The sequence below is a fragment of the Chiroxiphia lanceolata genome, chromosome 3 (genome assembly GCF_009829145.1).
Source record: "Chiroxiphia lanceolata isolate bChiLan1 chromosome 3, bChiLan1.pri, whole genome shotgun sequence".
Classification (NCBI taxonomy): Eukaryota; Metazoa; Chordata; class Aves; order Passeriformes; family Pipridae; genus Chiroxiphia; species Chiroxiphia lanceolata.
Genome location: NC_045639.1, coordinates 5,038,530 through 5,060,494, shown reverse-complemented (window position 1 = coordinate 5,060,494; position 21,965 = coordinate 5,038,530). Strand labels below are relative to the sequence as shown.

The 21,965-nt window shown below is 44.5% G+C and overlaps 1 protein-coding gene across 6 annotated transcripts in view; it reads left to right on the top strand.

Annotated features, from left to right (window-relative positions):
* Nucleotides 1–21,965, top strand: part of PAK5 (p21 (RAC1) activated kinase 5) — a 199,506-nt gene that overhangs the window by 130,047 nt on the left and 47,494 nt on the right. Inside the window, exon 1 of one of the 6 annotated variants that reach the window (XM_032682862.1) lies at nt 16,305–16,482. The exons of the other annotated variants lie outside the window; for them this stretch is intronic. The gene's annotated coding sequence lies outside the window, so the exon portion shown is untranslated. Of the gene's footprint in view, nt 1–16,304; nt 16,483–21,965 lie in introns of those variants that run through there. 6 annotated transcript variants of the gene reach the window in all.

Genomic DNA, 21,965 nt, shown 5'->3' with positions numbered 1-21,965 from the left:
AGACAAAATCTTTATACAGTCCTGTTCCTAAACCGTTTATCCTACTGCTGGAATTCCAAACTTCACTGGGAGAGGGATCAGGTCCTTGTTTCAGAGCTCTTAGGGGAACCAGTGTAGTGCTGGCAGAAACAGCAGGATCTTTCTTTAGGCTGGGACTTACAGCTTCTATTGAAATTCAGTTCAGGTTGATCTGGTTCCTTTGGGGCTCTCTGGAAATCCCCACCATTGTATGTTAATTTATTTACCTCCTTACTGGTTGTCATCAGCAGTTGGTGCTATTTGGTTTGCTAGAGTTCCCACAAAACCTGTTGTGCTGGACCAGTGGGCGGGTTGGAGAGCATCCATCTGTCCATCCCATGCCTGTGTAGGGTAGAGTCTGCCCCTGGCATGGAAATTGTGAAGTGGGGCTCAGAGGAGAAAAGGAATGTGATACACTTGCTTCTGCTGCATCCTGCTGCTCAGGAAAACATAAACCCGAAGCAGATGTGCCATTAAATCATTTTGAACCCTTGCAAACATTGCAGGAGTTCAGTACAAGCATCCATAGCTTTAAGCCACCTCCGCAAAGCGCTCTCTATCTCTGTCATAAAATTTGGATGAGCTGCACTGGATAAACTGTTTTACTGTTACCTGATAGCCACCTACCTTTTAGAGCTGAGACTTACTGAGGGAAGATAGAAATAGATTTCAGTGCATCGTGAGAGCTCAGCGTGACTGATGTGAATTCTTGGCCCCATAAAGCTGCTGCCCAGCATAGGAAAATATCTCCCTTTAATTCAGAGCCCGGGCAAAGGAAGCTGTCTGGTGTCTGAGATTAAAGTATATGATTATTTAATCACTGGTTAGTTGGCGATAATGAGCAAGTATTTTGCAAAATGAGCTCTTAAAGTGAATCTCTAAGCACAGATGCTGGTGCTGCAGAGCTGAAGCTGAGCACAAAGTGTGGCCCTGCTGTTCCCAGGAAAGGCTCAGTGGATCAGTGTCCCATCTCAGCCAACCTGCTGCCCAAATTACCAAGCAGCACATCCCAAGGTCAGGGGGAGGATGTAGCTCCAAGGGTTTCTTAACTCGAAACTGTCGTTTCTTGAGCTTCACTGAGCTTTTCCAGCAGGGATATGTTCCCCTTTAATTGCTGGACTTCTGAGAACGGCTTGACAGAAGAGCAGCCAAACAACCTTGTTTTCCTTTGTTAGCTATTTTTATTTTACCTGGATCATTACTTATCAAAGAGCACTGCTGTCACTTGAAATAAACATGTTTAAACATTAATAAGTAGCATAAGAGATGCTCTTTTTGATGCTGTCTGGGAAGGCATCGTCTGATTTTTGGAGGAGAAAAAATGCAACGCGAATGTTTTTTCCCCTCGCGTGTTTTAAAACCCCTCAGTAATGACTTTGTGAGTGGGAAAGATCTGCTACCCTTAACATTGCCTTGACAAAAGCCCCACTGAGCCAACAAAGTGTGGGCTGGTTCCCAAGAGCAGCAAGGAGAGGTTTGTGAGGGTACCTGGGTCTGCCCAAAGGTGCATTGGAGGGTGCCGGAAATCTGGGGCTCCGAAAGCAGTTCCCTGGACCTCTCTGGCAGTGGTCAGCACCATGCTGAGACAATGAGGAGCACATATTTCTATATTATCTGCCATAATTTCAGCTATGTTGAAAGCCTCAGGTAAAATAAGAACATGATGATGGTACCCATATTTCCAAATTCTTGGAAACTGGCTTTTGAAAGGAAGATTTATTTGGTTTTCTTGTGGCTGAGCGAGTTACGGTGCATATTTTGCCTCTCCCTCTCCATGTGAGGTGCTGGGTTCGTCCTTTCACGTTGACTCAGAAAATCAAGCCAGAAGGGACTGTTGAATCATCTTTGTCACTCTGGTGTTCCGTGAGCTGCTCTGTTCCCACCTGTTCATCTCAGCAAGAGCAGGCTGTGTCTGACTGCACTTCCCTGGGCAGGAAAATATCCAGGCATCTCCAAGAAATTAAACGTTTGCTGCTCTATTTCATAGCCTGTTTGAGAGTTTAATGATTCATATTATAAAAATATTTTCCTTGTTGGCTTTTCCTTGCCTTCAGCTTCCAGCCAGTGATTCCTTTTATTTGTTACTGCAGAGATAACAAAGCCCTTTTCTTGCGCTGTGTTTTCCTTTGTGAAGGGGGTTTTACGCTATAATCGAGTTACCTCTCGGTCATCTTTAGACAAGCTGAACAGATTGAGCTGCACGTTCCTCATTATAAGACATTTTTCTCCCACCCAGTAATTTTTACAACTGTCTCCCTCATCCTTTCCAGCTCTTCAACATCATCTTAGCAAGGCTGACCCCAAAGCTCTTCCAGGATCCATCTCATCAACTGTGCCTTTTGGGGGGTGAGGTTGCCTCCTGGCTTGCGTGTGTTGTGTTTTCATTTTATATGGACATGGCCCAAGCCATGGCAGGGAATATCCCCTGTGACACAGGGAGGCTCTACTCTGGTCTCCTGAATATTTTTGGGAGGTATTTTGGCATTTTGTTGCTGCCTGCCATTGACAGTTCTGTAGTTACCTCCACAGTCCTTGTGGTGCCAAATAGTTTTGTGTTTTCATTGCTTTTTATGTGATTAAAAGAGGAAAAAAGTTTGAGAGGGCAGAGCTGTTCCTGGAGAAAGATGAGTTACTAACTTAATAAACGCAGGTATTCCCAATGCCTTCTTATTTGCTGGTTTTCTGGCTTGGCAGCTAAGCTAAGGTTCAATTAAGTGTCTCTAACCTTGCTGCAGGGAGAGCTGGGGAACCATTTGTTATTTTAAATCTCTTTACTTTTCAATTGTCGAATTCAATTAAGGGAGAATTTATGGTTTCATAGGAAAAGGGCAGCAGCCATAGAAAACCCAAGGACCTGAGCTGTTGCAGGATTCGTTGAGGGATTTCATGCTTTCAGCACAGTCACCTGCAGAGGTTTTGGCAGTAACTTCAGAGTTCTGGCAAATAGGTACTTGCTTATCTTAATATGTGGGGAGTTAGATGTGCGTATTTTTTGTGGTTTCCAGCCAAGCCACAACCACAGAGGGCAGAGCTCAGCAACATCCACCTTTAGCCGCTGCTTTTAACCTGTTTGCAGAAAGTTTTGTTTGCACAGGCTGCACCTTGCCCCAAAACTGTTGAAATCAAAAGTGGTGTTTCCAGGGAACATGTATGTAGGGGGTTTGCATTGGGGTTTTTTTGTTTGTTTGTTTGTTTTTCATTTCACCAGTAACAAGACTTACTTCCTTTAAAATCTCATTTGTGGTTATTTTCCTGTCCATGGGAAGGGGAAAAAAAGGCTGCATTTGTCCAGCAAAGGACATCATAGGTAAAGATTGTGGGGTGCTGGGTTCTGTGAAAGTGTGAGACAGGTGTTGTCGTGGGCTTTGTCAGTCAGTGGTGAAAAACCAAGTAGCAAATGTTGCTTGAATTCATCTGAGTGAATGAACCAAAGGCTCTGGTGTTCGTGTTTACCTGCTGCATGTCCTGTGCCTGGATTCACAGAAAGGAGACTTTTGGCATGAAAGGCTGTTCTCAGGCTGTCAGGATTTTCTGCTGTGTAACCTGGTTAGGTTCCTTAACAGCCCCTTGCAATAAACTTTTCAGCTTCTCAACAGTCTCAGAGAGGATGCTCTTTCTTTTCTGTCTTGTCCCCTCTCCCCCTCCAGCTAATGGTGAGAAGTATTTTTACCATTTCACATAAATCCGGGAGGCTGAGTGACTAGGAAGCCAGCTGGGAGGCTGAATGTGTCATCTCTGAAGTAAAACATAGATTTGGGGAGGTTTTGTGTTGTTTTTTCTTTCCCAGTGTTGCCATTTCTAGTGGGCCAGCAGATGGAACTGCCCACGAGGCCATGTTTGTCCCTGCAAAACCAGCTGCTGCAAAATGCTGGGGCAAGAGCTGCTTTGACTCCCGTGCTTTGGAGAAACTTGTTATTATAATAATAATAATAAAAATAATACCCTCTGTTTGGCTTAGCAGTGTTCTGCAAATTGGCATTTGTTCTTGAAGTCATGTATAACTCCCACTTAGTTAATTTAGGCCAAAGCTGCAAGTTCGTATTTGTTCCTCTGAAAAAGAAAAAGGGATCAGAGCAGTTTGGGGGGAAACATGATTTCTGAGATAACAGCTCACCATAGGACATCTGGTGGCATCCAGTGGATCTTCCCCACCGGTGTGGATGTGATGCCATACCCTGGATTTCTCCATAAAAGCACAAATGTGCTCATTAAAGTGAGTGGCAATAGGCCTTTAGGCATCTGTCACTGATCCTGAGAGGTCTTGGAAAGGGAACAGCCAAAAGACACAGGGGATGAGAGCACCACAAGCTGAGAACAACAGGCGGAATAACTTGAAAGCTTTTTGATATTTAGGATAAAGAAATGCAAAAAAAAAAAAGTGGCACCAGTGGGTTCACTGTGCAGGTAGAAGAAGAAAGCTAGGATAACAGTGATAAAAATAAGTATTTTTTGAAGGTAGGGAAGCAGCAGGTGGGGTGTGAAATGCCAGGTGAAGCCCACAGTGTGTGTCTGAGAGCTGCCAGAGGCACAGCGGGCTCTGGGTGGTGGCTGCTGCACGGGGACTCTGTAAATCCTGTGCGTGCTGGGAATCCCTCTGGAAATGAATATTTAATAGAGAAATAAAATGAGTATATGGATGTGTAAATGCTGTGTTTATCTCCCTGCTGCCCTATAAATGGCTGGTAGCTATCAGCCCAGGAGGGCTACAATCATTATGGGCTTCACTGGCTTGGCTGATAAAAAAATCAATTCCATTGGGATGATCTTATGCTTTCCTTAATGGGAAGCACTGGAAGCATTATCCCTGCTTTAAGTATGCACCTGCAAGGGGAAGGGACTTGCTTGGAGTCCAGCTTTCCCCAGAACCGGAAAATTCTGAAAATGCTGTTTTTTCTTAAACTGCCTGTTCCTGGACAGCCTGTGGACACCCAGCACTCATTAGCAACAGTCACTTTCCCGGGTACTTACCAGACTTTCTCCCAGCTGAACATCTTCGGTTTGGTTTTGGCTTGGTTTGCTTTTCTCTTTCCCCAGAGGAAAACTCCAAACCAAACTTTTTGTGGAGTTTCTGTCAGTATTTCACAAGAAGTTTCTCTTTCCGTGGGAGTGCAAGGGAGATGTAGAAACCAAGACTTAAACTGAGCTGGAGTGCAACACTGTTTGGATGTACAGACCCATCCCCTTCTCTGCTTGGGAGCTGTTACTGGGGCTCAACTGAGGCTGGTAACAGCTGAAGTCTTCAGCAAATGCTTTTATATCAACTTTCTCTGTTAGGTGGAGTTGTGTTGCCTTGTTTCCCGGGGCAATGTGTAATTTGTTCGCTAATAGACTGTCCTATTTAGACAAATTAGACCTTTTTAACACCATTCATGTCAGTGGGTTTTGACTGCACTGCATTAATCACAACAGGGACAGGGATGTTGTAATAGTAGAGAATCGTTCTCTAATTTGGGGAAAACAGACAACACTCAGCACTCAACTTCCAGTTTGTTTTCTCTGTATTTAAACCTGGTACTTAAACCATTAACATAATCTTGGGGTGGCTGTAATTATGTGAATAACCGGGTGGGAAGGAGTCACAGCACAGTGTAAAAATAACACCAGGGAGTACAAACGTGGTTTTATTAACAAAATAAGAGCGGGAGGATGGTGATGGGATGAGGATGGTGATGGGATGCCAACAGTGCTGCATCCCAGGGCTGGCACGGATGGTTATCGCGGCTTATATTGAGTACAGGTGGGATCTGGGTTGTGCCATCACATATTGCAGCTAATTGACTGTATTATTCTGTGTTTTAAAATATCTCTGGTGCTACTAAATCAATAGGCCTCCAGTGCTGAAAGGATGTATAACACTGGCAGGGTAACAGAACATGTTTCTTTTTAGTGCAGAAATCTGCAGAAATCTCAGCATCTCCAACACGTTGAGGCTGTTTGAGCCTTCTCTCAGCCTTGTAGGAACTTCTTGGCTACAGTCACCTTTTAAATTTTTTTTTTAAATACTTTTCCCACCATTTGCTGGCTTAACAGAATCACAGAACCATCAAGGTTGGAAGAGACCTTTGGGATCATCCGTCTGGTCCAACCATCCACCCAGCACCACGATAATCAGCCCTAAACCATATCCCCAAGTGCCACATCCAGACACCTCCTGAATGCTTCCAGAGGTGGTGACTCCACCACCTCCCTGGGCAACTTATTCCGATGCCTGACCACTCTCTCAGTGAAAATATATATATTTTCTAATATCCAGTCTAAACCTCCCCTGGTACAACTTAAGGCCGTTTCCTCTCGTTCTTTCACTTGAGATGTGGCAGAAGAGTCCAGCCCCCGCCTCAGTACAACCTCCTTTCAGGTAGTTGTAGAGAGCCATGAGGCTCCCCGAACTTCCTCTTCTCCAGAGTAAACAACCCCAGTTCCTTCAGCCACTCATCACAGGACATGTTTTCCAGACCCTTCTCCAGGGCTGCCCTTCTCTGGACTCACTGCAGCACCTCCACGTGCTTTTTGTATTGAGGGGCCCAAAACCGAACACAGGATTCGAGGTGCGGCCTCCCCAGTGCCGAGTACAGGGGAAGAATCACTTCCCTGCTCCTTCTGGCCTCACTGTTCTTGATAGAGGGCAAGATTCCTTTGGCCTTCTTGGCCACCTGGGCACATGCTGGCTCATATCCATTGGGCTGTCAACCAGCACCCCCAGGTCCCTTTCTGCTGAGCAGCTTTCCAGCCGCTCTTCCCCAAGCCTGTAGCACTACATGGGGTTGTTGTGACCCAAGTGCAGGACCCAGCACTTGGCCTCGTTGAACCTTACTCAGTTGTCCTCAGCCCACAGATCCAGTGTGTTTAAACCTGCTTGATTCGGAGGAGGCGAGTTGTTGAGATCCTCCCAGCTCAGCCTGACACCTTTCCCCGCATCTTGAAATGTTTTGTTTGTGTTCCCATGAAAGCTGTCTGCAGGTTATGTAGTACAAAGGATTTATTTATTGCTGCTCAGACAGAGGCAGTGATCCCCTTATTGCCCTGCGCCTGTGTCTTGAAACCATCTTAATAGACTGTATCATGGCACTTTAGAAAGTCAAATCTCCTTTCAGCCCGACTTCCTAAGGAGGCTTATGTGCTCATGCTCTGTTTATATCCTCCCTCCAAGAACTTTTGAACCCATGGGCCTGGATCAGCCAAATTTATCAGCTGAAGGTGTTGATGGTAGTGAGGCTGCGAGGTTTTTTTTCGGAGCCAGATAAAGCGGTGACGCTGAAAAAAAGCACTTCTGTGTCAGCTCACGGCTGGTCAGACATGAATTCCATGGGAGAGGCTTAACGGGTACCCAGCCACTCACCAGCCATGGGAATTGCTTTTTTTGCAGAGCCACGGCAGGATGAATTCCAGTGCAGGTCCTGCTGCAGAGGTGCCTTGGCAGTGTTGGGGTTCTCAGGGCTCCCCCATTCCCGGTTCCATGGGGCTCAGCCATGCAAGAGGCTGTTTGGCTGTAAATAGCGAGGTGCCAGTGGTGGAGGGGACATCACCACAGCCAACAGGCTTCCTGCAGTGTTACAAAGTTTGGGAACAATTGGAAGGAACAGAGAAAGACCTGCGTTCTGATTTTTACATTGTAAGCGTACAGGGAGATCGTGGGGGTCACGGTCATTTGGCTCTTTTTTGAAGCTCTGTGTCTTGAAATGTAGTGACAGGGAATCTCTGATTTTGGGTTTTTGCTATAGCTTTCCTGCACTTTCCTGCTCAGGTTGAGGCTCAGGAAAACTGATTACAGCTGCATGTGTGTGTGTGCATACATGTACGTGCAGTTCCATGCATATGTGGATATATCTGTGTATGTAGGCACATGTGTATTTCCATGGCAGAGTGAGGTTCAGTGTTTTTTATTTCAGGATTGAAAATACAGTGATAAAAGAAAACTCCTGTGGAGTCTCATCCTGGGGGGCAGGCAGGTAAGTTTGGGGTACCCTGACAGCTAAACTAGGCCTTACTGTGATCCAAAGCCTGTGAGCTCGTTCAGGCTTTGCACCTTGTCCCTGGGGACACGCGGGAATGATTCCCCACGGTCTCGCCTGACCCGAGTTAAACAAACACACACCAACCAGCTTTTATCTCATGAGCAAGAAGCTTGTGTAAACTGAACTCTCAGCAACAACCTCAATGAACTAAATCCTTCTCAGGGAGCGAGAGATAATCATAGGAAGAGGCTCAGTTTCCCCCCGCTGTGCATCTGTCAGTCAGCCACCCACCCACGGAGAGGGGGGAAGGCAGCTCTGCTGCTGTAACCCCGTGGTGACCAGATGGGTGGGGGATTCCATCTGCCACGGGAAGAGGGGGATTGGGAATGGCAGTGCTGGCAGCTCGTGTGCAGGTACAGGGAGGTACATCCCGCTGCAGCCACTGTGATTCCGTCCCGGGGCCGTAGAGATTTGAGCTGTGCACAGTTATTTAGAGGAGGAGGTTGTGCCGTGGGCTGCTGAGGATGCTAAATCCATTTCTACTCAAATGATTGTATTGGAGACTGGAAGGTGGAATTGAAAATTATTATCTGCTCAAATAGCCTTTTTTTTTCTTTTTTCTTGTGTTTTAAGTTTATACCCATGTCTTATGGTTTCAATGGAAATAAACTCTGCTGCTGTTTCAAAGCTCTACTGCTGTTTCAAATCAGTGTTTGGCATGACAAAGATTGTCTAATGACAGTGTATAATTGTAAAGGTACTACAGAAAAGAAAGCAAATTAACCTTTTATAAGTGGGGCTACACCATTTTGTTAGTAATTTCTAGGACACAGCTCTGAGCCCACTGTAAACAATATTTCCTGGCAATTTAAATTACTGCTTTTCTCAAGAAGAATTGCAATACCCTAAAAGAAGTGGCATGTAACATCAGTAAAAAGGCAGCAGGCAAAACTGTCAAGTGCCTACTTTCTTCCTCTCTGTTATTTTCACCCTCTTGAATCTTGTAGGATCTTGGAGCTGAGAGTTGAGGTTCCTTACATGTGCTTCTCTGATATGTTCTGACCAACCTCTTAATGATGACCTCTCATTGCAATAGTCATCAGGGATACATTGCATGACTTTCTTGGATCTTCTTTAGGAGGGAGCCTGCAGAAAAGCTTCTCCAGCAAAGTCTTTATCATCATTTTTACCTTATGTTATGTGCACATGATGTTGTACCCTTGGCTTCCAAAGTGCTTTCTTCCTTGCTGCAGGAATCTTACTTTCAGCCTTTGCTCTTCAGTCTTCATGGAACTAATTAAAAAATATGAATTTCCAAAGTCAGATGTTTTTCTATTCAGAGAATCTTTGAAGCTTGAATTTCCACTGCCTTGATTTTCCTGCTGTTCTCCTGGTAGCCTTTTGCTCAGAAGGGTGTGGGTTTTCAAATACTCCATTTTCCTACTGCCACATATGCCAAACTTCAGTACTTTAATAACCATGTTAGTGACTCCGGGGCCTTTTGGACTGGATTTCTCATTCTTCTCATCTGGTTTGTTATTTTTGGCCTATTAACTCTGTTAGGTGATTAAATTTAATTATATCAAGTTGAACTTGATTATTTAAAATTAATTAAACCACTCTGGGTCTCCATTCTTCAAATCTCTTGAGAAAGAATTACAATATTCCCTTTCTGGTATAACCTACATTAGGAGTGTTGGCTAAAGTTTTTAAAGCTGAATGAGAGAGGTAGAGCTCATTGGTTTCTTGAAGGGAATGTTGTTAAGCTCTGATTTTTGGATTTGAGATGGTGGAGACAATGGGCAATGCTTTGCCATAATAAAAACTTGTAAATAGGATTGATTTATTTATTTGTTTACTTATTTATTAAGAATAACTTTCAAGATTATGATTTCAGCAGTCTCCTTATACCTCGTTCAATCCTGTCTTTGTGAGACCTTTTCCACAAGTATGGTATAAATCACAAATTAGGTAGTATGGTCTATCTAAACCAATATTTTAAAATCACAGTCCATTTTATTTTAACCAGGGGCTTCAGAGCTGACTGTTAATAAATATCAACTTGGACATAGTGAATTAAGGATACAATATAATGTTGTCCTAGATTTATTTTGAAAGGATGGAACAGTTATGATACTTGGATTCTCATCTGGCTTTTTTTATTTGATTTATGTACCTTCCTCTGTGGCATATTGTAGACAGTTCTTATGAGATACTTCAGCTCTTTAGTACTATAATTTAATTACTTTAAGTGAATGCTTATACCCATAGCTGCGTATAGAACAAGCTTTCTCAGTTATGTTTCTGGTACCACCTCTCAAGTTTATTCTGCTAAATGTTTCCCAGGGGTTTTCTCTAATACTTGCATAAAATTTCTGCTTTTCCAACACTGCTGCCGTAAATTCTCAGGCTGATGTGTCCAAAGGAAACAAATAGGAAGATTAAGTAGAACATTTTGTACCTGGACAGATATTACAGAGGTCGTCCCCTGATCTGATTCAGCCCGGTTGTAAATCTGTTGTAGCTCTGATTTCCCTCCTGTGTGAGAGAGCAAATGGCTGCGTCCCGTCCCAGGTGACCACGCTGGATTTATGTTGGCATCAAGGTGTGTTGTCTGACTGACATGTGCAGCACGGATACGTTGTTCCTGAAGCAGTGCAGCACAGCTGAGAAAATGAGCAAGCAATGTAAAATGCATGACCGGTTGGTTTGCCAGCCGAATAAGAAATGGTTTTCTAGAGGCCATGAATTATGCGCTAAGTCATTTTTAATATGAATTTTATTGGTGCCTTTTAAAGTGGCTCGAGCAGTGGCATTTTGAAAAGGCTCAAAATAGTTAGAACCTAAGGCAAAGAGCAGCTCCAAAAAGACAGTTACCTTTCCAAGAAAACCAATGGCAAATTAAGAGACTTCTTGCCTCGGAGAACAAAGTCAGACCTTGGTCCTGTAAGCTTTGGTGCTTGCTTTGCTTTGAGCACAGGAATAGTCTCATTAACCCTTGTAAGACCAAGCAGCCAGAATAAAGTCATGCCTATGTGTGGGTAGGATCAGGGCTTAAACCCCCCTCAGCATCAGACCTGATCTGTGCCTCTGAGCTTGGGATTTCCCATGGAAACACTCCCATGAGAAGTGATGGTATCAAAGGTCTGAAATCAAACCCAGGCTCCTGGGGTGATGTGATCACTTCACCATGTGGTTGAATGGGGCTTGTCCCACTTGGTTTTTCCCTGCTGTGCCTTTTCCATGCAGGCAGGGAGCCCTCTGGGGTAGGGACTGCATCATATGTGCAGCAGATGCAGCTCTCACCCGGCAGCAGTACCTACTGTCTTTATAATAACTGGGGTAAGTTTGGCTCTTTGGCAGCAATTAAGCTAAATTCAGGCAAAGCCCCTCAGAAGAGTTAAATCAGCATAATTCCTCAGCAGAGCTGGGGTCGTCCATGCTAAGACATCTGGTTTAGAAATGTATTTAAAAAAACCCTCTGCAATGCAAACACATAACCAAGGAAAAGGTATTCTGGGCCAGATTTTGCAGTTACTCGAGCTTCAGTGATGTGTAAAGCATTGTGTCGGCTCGAGATCTTTTCCCTGTCTGCACAAAGTGGTGTTTGCGCCGAGCGTCCAGAGTTTTTCCCTGTGTGTGGAAATACCATTGCCCATTGAATTTATTGTTGCTGATGGGACTGAGTCATCTGCATAACTCCCCGGGGCGGGATGCCAAGGTGTAATCCATGGAGCCTCATCCTGCAGGGTGCACAGCGCTCCCGGTACCCAGAGCAGCGTCAGCTGGTGCTGGGAATGGTTCTCGAACCTCCTGTTGGCCAGCGGAGTGGGGTCCATTGGGTTTGGTCCTGCTGGAGGTACGGCTCCTTTCCGTTGGCTTTGGCAGCTGTGAAGCATGCAGCACCAATCCTGGGTCTGGGATTCTGAGCAGCACGTCTGGGAGGGAGGGACAGCTTTCTTGGCAGAGAGGGAAAGAGAAACCCGAGTTGTGCTGCTGACCCAGGTCTTTGTGCACATCTCAGTGTTTTGAGGAGACACTGAGAGACACTCATACCAGAGTGTTTAGAGATGGTGGTGAGGAGACTCGTGAAGATCCTCTGTTAAATCCCTGCTTTGAAAAAGACCTTGCAGAGATCTGGACATGCTTCTCCCAACACAGCTGAGCTTCAGGTCCTCCAAAACAGTATTTTTGATGAATACACCATGTCCTTTTGCTAAAAAAGACCTATTTTGGTCTTTTTGGTCTGACACATGGACGATGTTTCTTTTGGGACTTTCCTCACATCTTTTCCATAACTGTCTTTAATCATTCCTTGCAGGATGAGCGCTTTCTCTTCTCAGCCTTTCCTTCATGAGCTCCCTGGGGCCTTTGTCAAGAATTTCTCCTCCCTCACCAGCTCTGTCCTTGCTTGCAGGACACCCTCCTGCTAATCCTGGAGCAGCCCCTGATCACTGGGTATTGGCCACCGTGGGTGGTGTTCCTGTATTGAAAGGGAAAATATTTAGCAGCAAGTAAAAGGTTTGCTGGTGGAAAGCTTACAGCATCTGCAATCCTCGGTTGTGTTTGTGTTAACAATTCCAATATCTTTGACATAATAACAGTAATTTAAACAGGTGCTGTTGACTGAAGGGCAATTAGGGGTTGTTGAATTTTACATTTCCCTAATACTCACCAGAAGCTGCCACTGAGCCCCGTTCTGCTGGTATTTATAGTACCACGACTGAGCAGCTCCTTTGAAGTCAGTGGCAGTAAAGCGACGTGGAGCCAGCGGAGCACTGGGACTGGCACCCGTCAGCTTTTTCATTCCTCCTGCAGAGATTCCTTCACAGCTGCTCTTCCCGACAGCCTGATTTATGCCTTGGGATTTATGGAGCTGAACAAATGATTATAGAAGAGCTATGTGTTTTATTACACAGGGACCAATTTTCCCAAGCCAGAGGGCAAATCCCCTCTTCTCTACCTGCGCTCTGCTTGTGCAGCTGCCGCGCATCCTCTTTGATAGTCTGAAAGCTGCAGATTAGGGGATTCAAGGGGCCAAAGGAGTCATTCATCCTCCTTTGGAAGTTGAGCCCAGGAGCCCTGTAGGTGTTGCTGTGGTCTGCCACCAGCTGTGACCTTGCTGGGGGATGCAGCAGCCTATGGGGGGGCAAGTCCAGCACATCACTTGTGCTGTGTTTTTTTGTGCAAGTTTTTCAAAGTGGGAATTGGAAGAATTTTATTTTTTTTTAATTTTATTTACATTTACTGGAGGTTTGGTCTCAAAGCTCATTATAGGAGGGAAACTGAGTGCTTACCTTCACTCCATTAGCTACTTTGATAGTCCAGCATCTGCATTAGTGCTGCCAGAGTTAACGAAGTGTGTGAAGTAAAAGCTTTGTCTAGTCCTTCCACTTGCCCAAGCGTTCCTCAGCAGTAGGTTTGCACAGATGTTGCCAGGTGTGAGATCTGACCCACAAGAACTCCACTGGTGCTGTTGAACAAGCCAGAGGAGACCTGGCTGGGCTCTGGGATCTTGGCTTGAGGTTTCAGCACTCTGTGTTCAAGAAAGGCAGATTTTCATGTTTGAACCAAGCCCATCGAGCCTGGAGCATCGCCAGCACCACAGAGTTGCTGTTTCCATGGAGGCAGCTATGAAAGCAGATTTTTCCCTTTAAAGAAAGGCAGAACATGGGACAAAGCACATACACTCTAATGGGGTGGAAGTTCATTACCAGAAAATGAACCCCCTTAATTGCTTCTGCATAAATGAGATGTTCCTGAGGCCATGGATGGAGAATGGGGTGTTACTGATCTCAGAAGGTCACCTGCTTCCATGGGAAGTGAGAGAGGACTACAGAGCTGAGCCCAAAGGAGTTTTATGGATTTGTGAAGGGAGCCAGTGAGTCTGTGTCTAATTAACTCAATTCTGAGCGATGAGGGTGCTGGGAGGAATACACAGGGCAGACCCGGCAGAGGGGATCTGCAGCAGCTGCCACGTGGTGCCAAACTGATTGTGCCACCATCACTTTACCCTGAGTATAGTATGGCTGATCAAATTCTCCCCCCAGCCCTTTAATTGCTGCTCAGCTGGATTTCCACTTTGACAATGGATCAGGTCAAAGCTGCTCAACTGCTTCAGCTCCATCTCACCTGGCTTCTCCTCCCTTACTCAGTTTTCTATTGCATCTATCCCCTCTGGCTCAGCCTCCCGCTCTGCTAGGAGGGGACTCTGCCACTCCCATTGATATCTCTGGGCTGCTCCTGTCCTCCCAGAGAAAACTGCCATGATTTCTGTGTTCACAACTCCCACCCTGCCCTCACCGCTCCCACATTTCACATTGCAGACCCCTCTCCTCCCTGCCACCCTGTTGACCTGTGCTGGTTTCCCAATAGGGATTGTCTGTCCCTTGCTTCCTTGCTACAGGCACATGCACCAGGGCTTTTTCTTAAATACTGGGAGCATCCTTCCATGCAATTAATGACACAGCAAGGGAATGGAAACTGAGGCTTTTGCTGGTTATGGGGTCACAGCACGGTGGTGGCTCCTCACCTGCCCCGTGAACAGAAAAGAGCTCAGTGGTGGTGAGCACTGAAAAGAACTGTGCAGGGCTGGCTCTGGGAAGGGATAATGCTGCTTTTCCTGTTTTCTGATTCGGCAGGATAGGTGGTCTGTGACACACAGAAAGCCTTTCCACAAAGATCACGCACACGGATGTGCCATGGGGTGAGGAGGGAGGCGGCAGCGGGAAGCAGATGGGCAGCACAGTGTGTGGTGTGCCTGGCATTTGCTGCTTTGCTTTGGGAAGCTCAGAAAGGAGTTACAGTAGGACCAAAGAAAGAGATTGAAAAAAAAAAAGATTGAAACCCGTCAATATTCAGAAGAGCAGAAGAAACAAATACATTGACCTAAATAACCATTGGTGACTCAAAAGCTTAAGGGAAATATATGTAAATAGTACCATTAACAGCTGGGAGGCTGTGGGGAAGAGGGGCTCTGAAGGCAAAGATGGGCAGCTCCTGACTTCTGAAGTAAAATGCAAACTGACAGAAATACTTTCTTTGAGGATCCACTCTCTTCTGCCTGACCACAACTTCCCAGCCAAGTTAAAGTAAGTTAAAATATTAACTTCTACCAAAACCGGATCAAGTACTGCTGCCTTTGTCAGAGGAGAGTGTTTCGTAAGGCTGATTCGGAGAATAATTCAGCCTGAATCATCTCCACGTGATGCATCCATATGAAATGCAGGCTGATTGCAATTTCTGCCTGTGTTTTGCCCAGCTGAAAGCAAGCTGACCTGCAGGTTTTTGCTTTGGTGCATCCATAGGAAAAATTTTGCTTTGCTGGCCTATTGTAACGTTTTTCCTTATTCCAGATATTTTAAAATAAACAGAAGGGATTAACTGGAGTGGAAGACTTAATTGACCTCTTTCAAACAAATCTCCTCCCTAGAGGATCTTGAATTAAACCCCCACTTCCATTCCTGCAGTTTGACTGGTGATAGCTCGTCTCCAAAACAATGCACCCTGATTAAACCTTAGCGTCTTAGGCTGTGGAAAGCTGATTTTGTAGAGATACAGAATCTGTAACACTTGTCCTAAAACCTGCCATGTTAATCATTTATTAATATTCTACTTTGACTTTAGGCATCTGGTAGTGTCTTTTACATTTGTATTTGCTCTTTACTCTGCCCTGGTAACTGTAGTTTATATAAATTTCCTCCCTAGTCCCTGCAGTGCCCAAGTTTGCCTCTGTATTGCCTTGTCGTGTATTTATTGATTTCAGCTCATGATTACATTAAGGAAAATCCTTTTTTATCTGCTCCCATGAGGAGCTGTTCTGCCGAGGGCAGTTCTTTGGTCTCATGTTGTTTTGCAGCAAACAGTGCAGGTCAAAAAGCGAGAGGGGAGTGAATTTGTTCTTCATAACCTGGGGTGACAGTGAACGTAGGGGTAGAGTAATAGCTGACAGTGAAGTGGGCTTGAAATGAAGTTGGGAGAGTTTGGAAGATTATTTTGCATAAATAGGTGGTGGAGTGGTGGTGTGGGGAAGGATAGGTAGGAGCTGAGGGAGTTAGTCCTTCAGGACTCAGCACACAGAGCCAGAAGCACAGCAAAGCTGAGAGCCCAGGAAAAACAGGTAACCTGGAAGATCTGTGGGGAGTCCTGGCTCTGCTTGAGAAGTGGAAATGGAGGAGGAAGCTAATACTGAGTTCCCTTTGAGCTTTTCAGATTGAAGTATGCCTTTAGCCAAGAGAAAAAACCCTTGTGTTTCCTCCTCCTCCTCCCGATCCATAATTTCCTTGCTCTGATTATTACCAAGTGTGGAAGCATTTGCCTCTGCTCATGTGATGGATGCCAGCAGCACTGGAAAGCTGTCACTGGAGAGGGGAAAAAGAGAAAAAAGTCTTTTCTTATGTTTGCTGGAGCAGAGTTCAGTGGAGCATTTCAGATGCGTTCAGATTATTGCTCTTCTGCTTTGCCTGTAATTCGCCTTTTCCTCTGAATTAGAAAACCACCTTTTAATAAGCTGGTAGGCAAGTAGTGATTTTGCATGTTAAATAGTGTGATTGCTTCATCCTAGTGGGATTGTGGGAGAGTTGGACAGCTGAAAAAATACATATATTGGTAATTAAATTAGACTGTATTTACAAATATTGGCTCAGAGATTTTCCAAGTCATAAACTTCTATCTTTCCTTTTCTGATGAACATAAGCTTTGCTGAATTCAGAGTGGATAACGTGAAGCTCAGCCTTCTTCCAGCTCTACAAAACCTTGGTTTAGAAAACATTGATGGAGGGCTATAACTGAAGTGTCTGAGACTTTGGTTTCCACTGAGATGTGGGAGGTGGTGGCAGCAAAAGGGAGGAAGGGAAACAACATCTCCTTTAGCCTGTTAAAAAGAAAGGGAACAGGAAATAAGCTTTCTCCAGTAAAGTCAACCGTGTCCCCCCTCCCCTGCTTTCGGATATGTTGTCACCATGGAGGGTTATTTTTCCCATCCTATTCTCAGTAGGGGGAAATAGAGGAGAAAGTGGCAATTTCTAGGGTCAGGGTCCTCCCCCTGAAGCCAACAACAGTTGAATTAGGATCCAAATGCTGCTCCAGAAAGCCTGAGATGACACAGCTCTACATTGGGGAAAAGATAAATGGCCTTTGAAGATGACTTTCAGGGAGGTACAAAACACACAGCAGCGGGTACCCAGCTCTGCTCTCATCAGGTATGCAGGAGTGACATCTGCCCTAACCAGTCTGGTGGTGACACTGAGGATGGAGTCTGGAGCTCTCTGAATTTTGGGGTTTCCTTTGGGTTTCTAAACTCCCTCCCAGCAAGTCAAACTCTGTAAAAGAAATGGTCACACCACCCTAGTAAATACACTTTTTTTTCCCCTCCATTTCTCTATAAATACCCAACTGCAGATTTGGTATTTTAAAAACCGAATCCATATACTGAGTGAACCGAGGATTTCAAATGGCACCACGGGTAGTTAAAGGCTGCATGGCAGCTCCACTGCAGATCCAGCTTTTCCAACCTGAGCCCCTGCTAGCGAGAGAGAAGGAGCTCACATGGACTTTGCACTGATTTATTCATATCCCATCTCTTACGTGGGCGAGCTGAGCCTTCAGCTTTTGGCATCCTGAGCTTTGGTTGCTTGCAAGGACACGCCACGAGTATGAAACACAGGGGGGACAAGATGATGTTATTTCCATTTAAAACATTCAGAATATATGTTATAAGGAGAAAGAAGAGTCATAATGACAGGGCTGATTGCTGTCAGAGTGCTAAGAAGGAAGGTTTTTTGGAAAAGGTATTATACAGCCCACTATGACTTGCATAATCATTTTAAAAGCCGTTCAGGACATCTTCCTGCCTTGATCCTGAAGAAGCTGGGAATAATTTAGAAAGCCATGGTTGTCAGTGTGGCTGAGCTCAAGGCTGGGCACAGTTACACACACTGGGGTGGGTGCAGAGAGTATAACCAAAGCCTGATGCTTGGAGTGCAGAGACTTACAGGAGTAAAGCGTAAAAACATGTTCTGGTCATTCATTTGTGACATATCAAATAGTTTGAGTATTGTGGCTGTCCTAAAATCATCTTTGTAAAACCTTTCTACTGCCCCATGAAACAATCAGTAAGTCATCTCTGATGCCCACCTAGAGCACAGATGATTTTCAGAGTGGCTGAAACAAAAAGCATCAGGGTATTTATTGAATCATATGTCCAAAATTTGAGGGGAAGCCTAAGGAGTTAACTATATCTTAAGTATCTTACAAGTTATATATGATTCTGTGTTTAAGTACAAAAGGAAAACGGTGACAATTAAATGAAAGATTTTGTAGGACAACATATTTCATTTGAACAGAAACTATAATTTTTATTTTTTTTTTTTGTAAGAAAATACTTCCATTAGGATCTGAGCTCCTTCTGCACATTTAATTCTCCTCTCAGCCAGTGACTCTGCAGTCCCTTTTTTCATGAATTGCTGACTCTGGCCCTGCCACTCGACATAACCACACGTTTCCTTAATGCATTTTTTTGCAGTCGCTTTCCTGGCTCATCTTTTGATTTCCCAGTTGTATCAGCAGCTTTGTTGGAGTCATTCCATAACGAAGTGGGGAATGAATGAATTAATGAATCTGCCTGCCTCTGGAAACAGTGGTGAATGCAGCCAGAGTCAGCAGGCAGAGATGCTCTTTTTTTTAAAATGATTATTATTTTCTAATTGGTGGTATATTTTTGATGCTGAGACTTTAAGAAGGACCTGCAATCTCAGATGTAAATATGCTAAATTTAAACATAAATGTATATAAATATAAATATAAATATAAATATAAATATAAATATAAATATAAATATAAACATAAACAGAGGGGTCAGGGCCTGATGGGCTGCTGGCACCGTTTCACTGAGCAGGGTGGGAGCCATGGGGACCCATGAGCCGTTAATTCCTGAGAGGTGATGGCCAAGATCTTCACCTCTATACAGCCTCAACATCTTCCCCTCAGTGGTAAATAAGATTTATTACAAAATACTTGGAGAAGACCTTGTTTTCTCTCACAGACTCCTTGTTACAATGGCAGTTTCTCAACAAAACAACCTCCTTGAGAGCTGCTGTGAAGCCAGTTGGTGCAGGCTGAGGAGGGGTGATGTCGTGTGGTTCCAGCACGAGAGGAACTTCTTCTGGGAGAGAAGTGGCATTTTGACACAATTGCCTGAAAGTTTGGCAGCTGAATTAGCTCATGCACACAGTCAGAGGGCAACTTGGCATGGTGCTTCCAGAGCAAGGCTTTTGGGAGTCATTTTAGCTGGTCACCGAGTCACCTGGCAACCTGCTTTCCCTGTTTTTTTTTGAGAGGCTGCAGGTGTCCTTTTGGACCATTTCAGATGAAACCCTCATCTTGGAGAGGGCCTGGAGAGGCCCTTCCCATAACCAGCGTATGGATGGGCCCAGCAAAATGCAGTGATTCACGTGTGTGCTTCCTTCCTCTGGAAGGAAGGAATGGGAGCCACTTCCTGTAGCAGCAGCATCTCTTGGAATGTGGCAGTGGGGGCCATCTGAGATGCAGTAATTAACCTCTGCAGTTGCTCAAAACCTTCCTGCAGGCAAAAAAAAATTCTATTTCTGGCATTTAAAAGGGAGAAAACAATAAAGGCCTCACAGTTGCATTCATCTTTCTGGATTTGCACAGATTGCCCAGAGACAGAGATGTGGGAGTTCTTTCATTCAGTTTGCATCATACTGTCGGTTTTGTTTGCTTTTCTGTGGCTGGTCCAAAAGCTTTCACATCAGAGACAAGGCATAAGGGGTCTCCATTTCTTCTTCCAACCTTTATCTCCCAGTTGGAGAACAGGTGAGACCCACCCTTTCCAAACTGGTGTCTGGAGATGGAAAATACAAAGTCTGCACGGCAGGGTCACTTAGCTCCAAAAAAAAATCAGTGTTGAGGAATTCCTCAGTGGCAATTATTGACTGTTGAGGATGATCCCAAGGGAGGAGGACTGAGCAGGCATCTCTTTATAAACATTCCATGTTCTGTATAAAGAGCTTATGGTAAACTTTCTGAGGGAGGTAATAAACAGTAAGCTCTAGAAACCCTTCAAGGGATCAGTTCTCATTTTTAATGTGGAGACAGAGCATTGCATGACAGCAACTCAATAGGTAATAGGATAAGAATTGACTTTCAAGCCTGTTTTTCAGCACAATGCAGAGTGGGGAAAAAAAACCACAAGAAAATATGTATGGAATAAACATTTCAAGTAGAATCTACACATTTGTGATTTATTGTAGACTGTGGAAATATTTTTTTCCTTCAGTTATGATTACAACAATGCAGAGTAAAAGCAGATAGTAAGAAGGTAGGAAACCCACAGTGATAACAACAGGCATGATTTTCATCTTCCAGGTACTTGCTGTGGATCCATATAATCCCTAGATACGTTTGTTTGCATTTTAAAGGTCTTTTGACATACCAAATAGTCTGATTTTGTGTCATTTCTTGGTAAACACTTTACAGGTCAGATGTGTTTCATCCCAAAGAGTATTCTTATCAGAGGCTTGCCATTAATAATGCATTAGGAAGCATTTGTTGTCGTTGATCCTTCACTGGAAAGCAACCTTTATTACCAGTGTTATAGTAATAGAGTGATGCCCTGAGAGCCAGCACAGCCTGTACAGGTTTAGAAGTAAAATAAGAAATGCAGTGACTCTCAGTGTAGTGAATGTGAACATCCCAGGGAGGATTTATGGCAGGAGGTCGGCTCTAGAGCCCCGCATCTCAGTGATGGGTGTCAGTGGCACATGGTGCTGTCACAGGGGTGTGTCCCCCTCCAGTCCCTTTAGTACTTGTCACCCCCTGCTCTGTGACACTCTCTGGGGGCTGTAAAGTGACCTGTGCTGGGGCAGGCAGCCCCTGGAGCCCCTCCCTGATGTAGTTTTGGTTTGTTCGTGGGTGCAACCAGCACAAGATCAGTTGGCGTTGAGACCTAGGACACATCTTGTATCTTTTATTATTTTTTTTTTTTAAGTAAAAGGTGAATTTTACAAATTACCAGGACACATTCATAGTAAATACAGGGCACTTGTGACAAACTGTGTGATCCTGTTATTAGTCATGACTGGGAAATCTGGAAAAAGCCCTACTGCAGCCTACCATGGCTTGGCCACTGGTATGTTAGTAATGCTGGCTTTGCAGCTGCCATCAAGTGCTGCAGAGGAAACTCAGCTTCAGAGGGTTGGAACTAAAGCTTTACATTCAAAACCAAGACATTTTGATTTCCCCTTCACTGTGATACAAGTTGGAGCCAATCCATCTCTTTTGGGGAGGCTTTTCCAGCAGAGCTCACTGAGGATGTGGCCCAAAATGCAAAGAAGGTACATGATTGATAACAATTTTCCAAGTGTTTCTCAAGCTCAGTCTTTTCTCTGGACAGATACAGGATTTCATGTCCTTGCAGTTCTTATCCTACAGACCTCCCAACCTCTGGGAATGTCCATATTTACTAATATTCAGAATTATGTAATATTGTTTCACAGCTCTGGTTTTGATGTTTCCTTCAGGTTTGTCTGATCACCCTGCTCACCTTGTCTTCTCTACTGATATGTCATCACTTTAATTCTTGATAATATTTCCTTTTATTATTTTTTTCTAACTCAAAACATAGAAATAGAGTACCCACATCCTTTACAATACAGGATAGTATTTTAAAATACTACTAATAATATCAACTCAGAAAAAAATGAATTACAGCTGCTTGAAGTTTCAGAAGTAACTTGAGACTTGGGGTGACTCATTTAATGGGTCCCTTGTTTAATCCCCCCTCCCTGTGGGTGTCCAGCATTGCCTACAAAGTTAATACCATTAATTATCTCAAGCTGAGCACCCAAGGGACTGTTTGCTTTGGCAAACCTGGAATCTTTTCAATTGCTAGGGATAGAAATTATTTGAGTTACCTCCAGGGGTTTAGGGGGCTCGGAAGGGGGGGGGTGTTTCTCTTTAATCTGCCCAGAGCTGTTG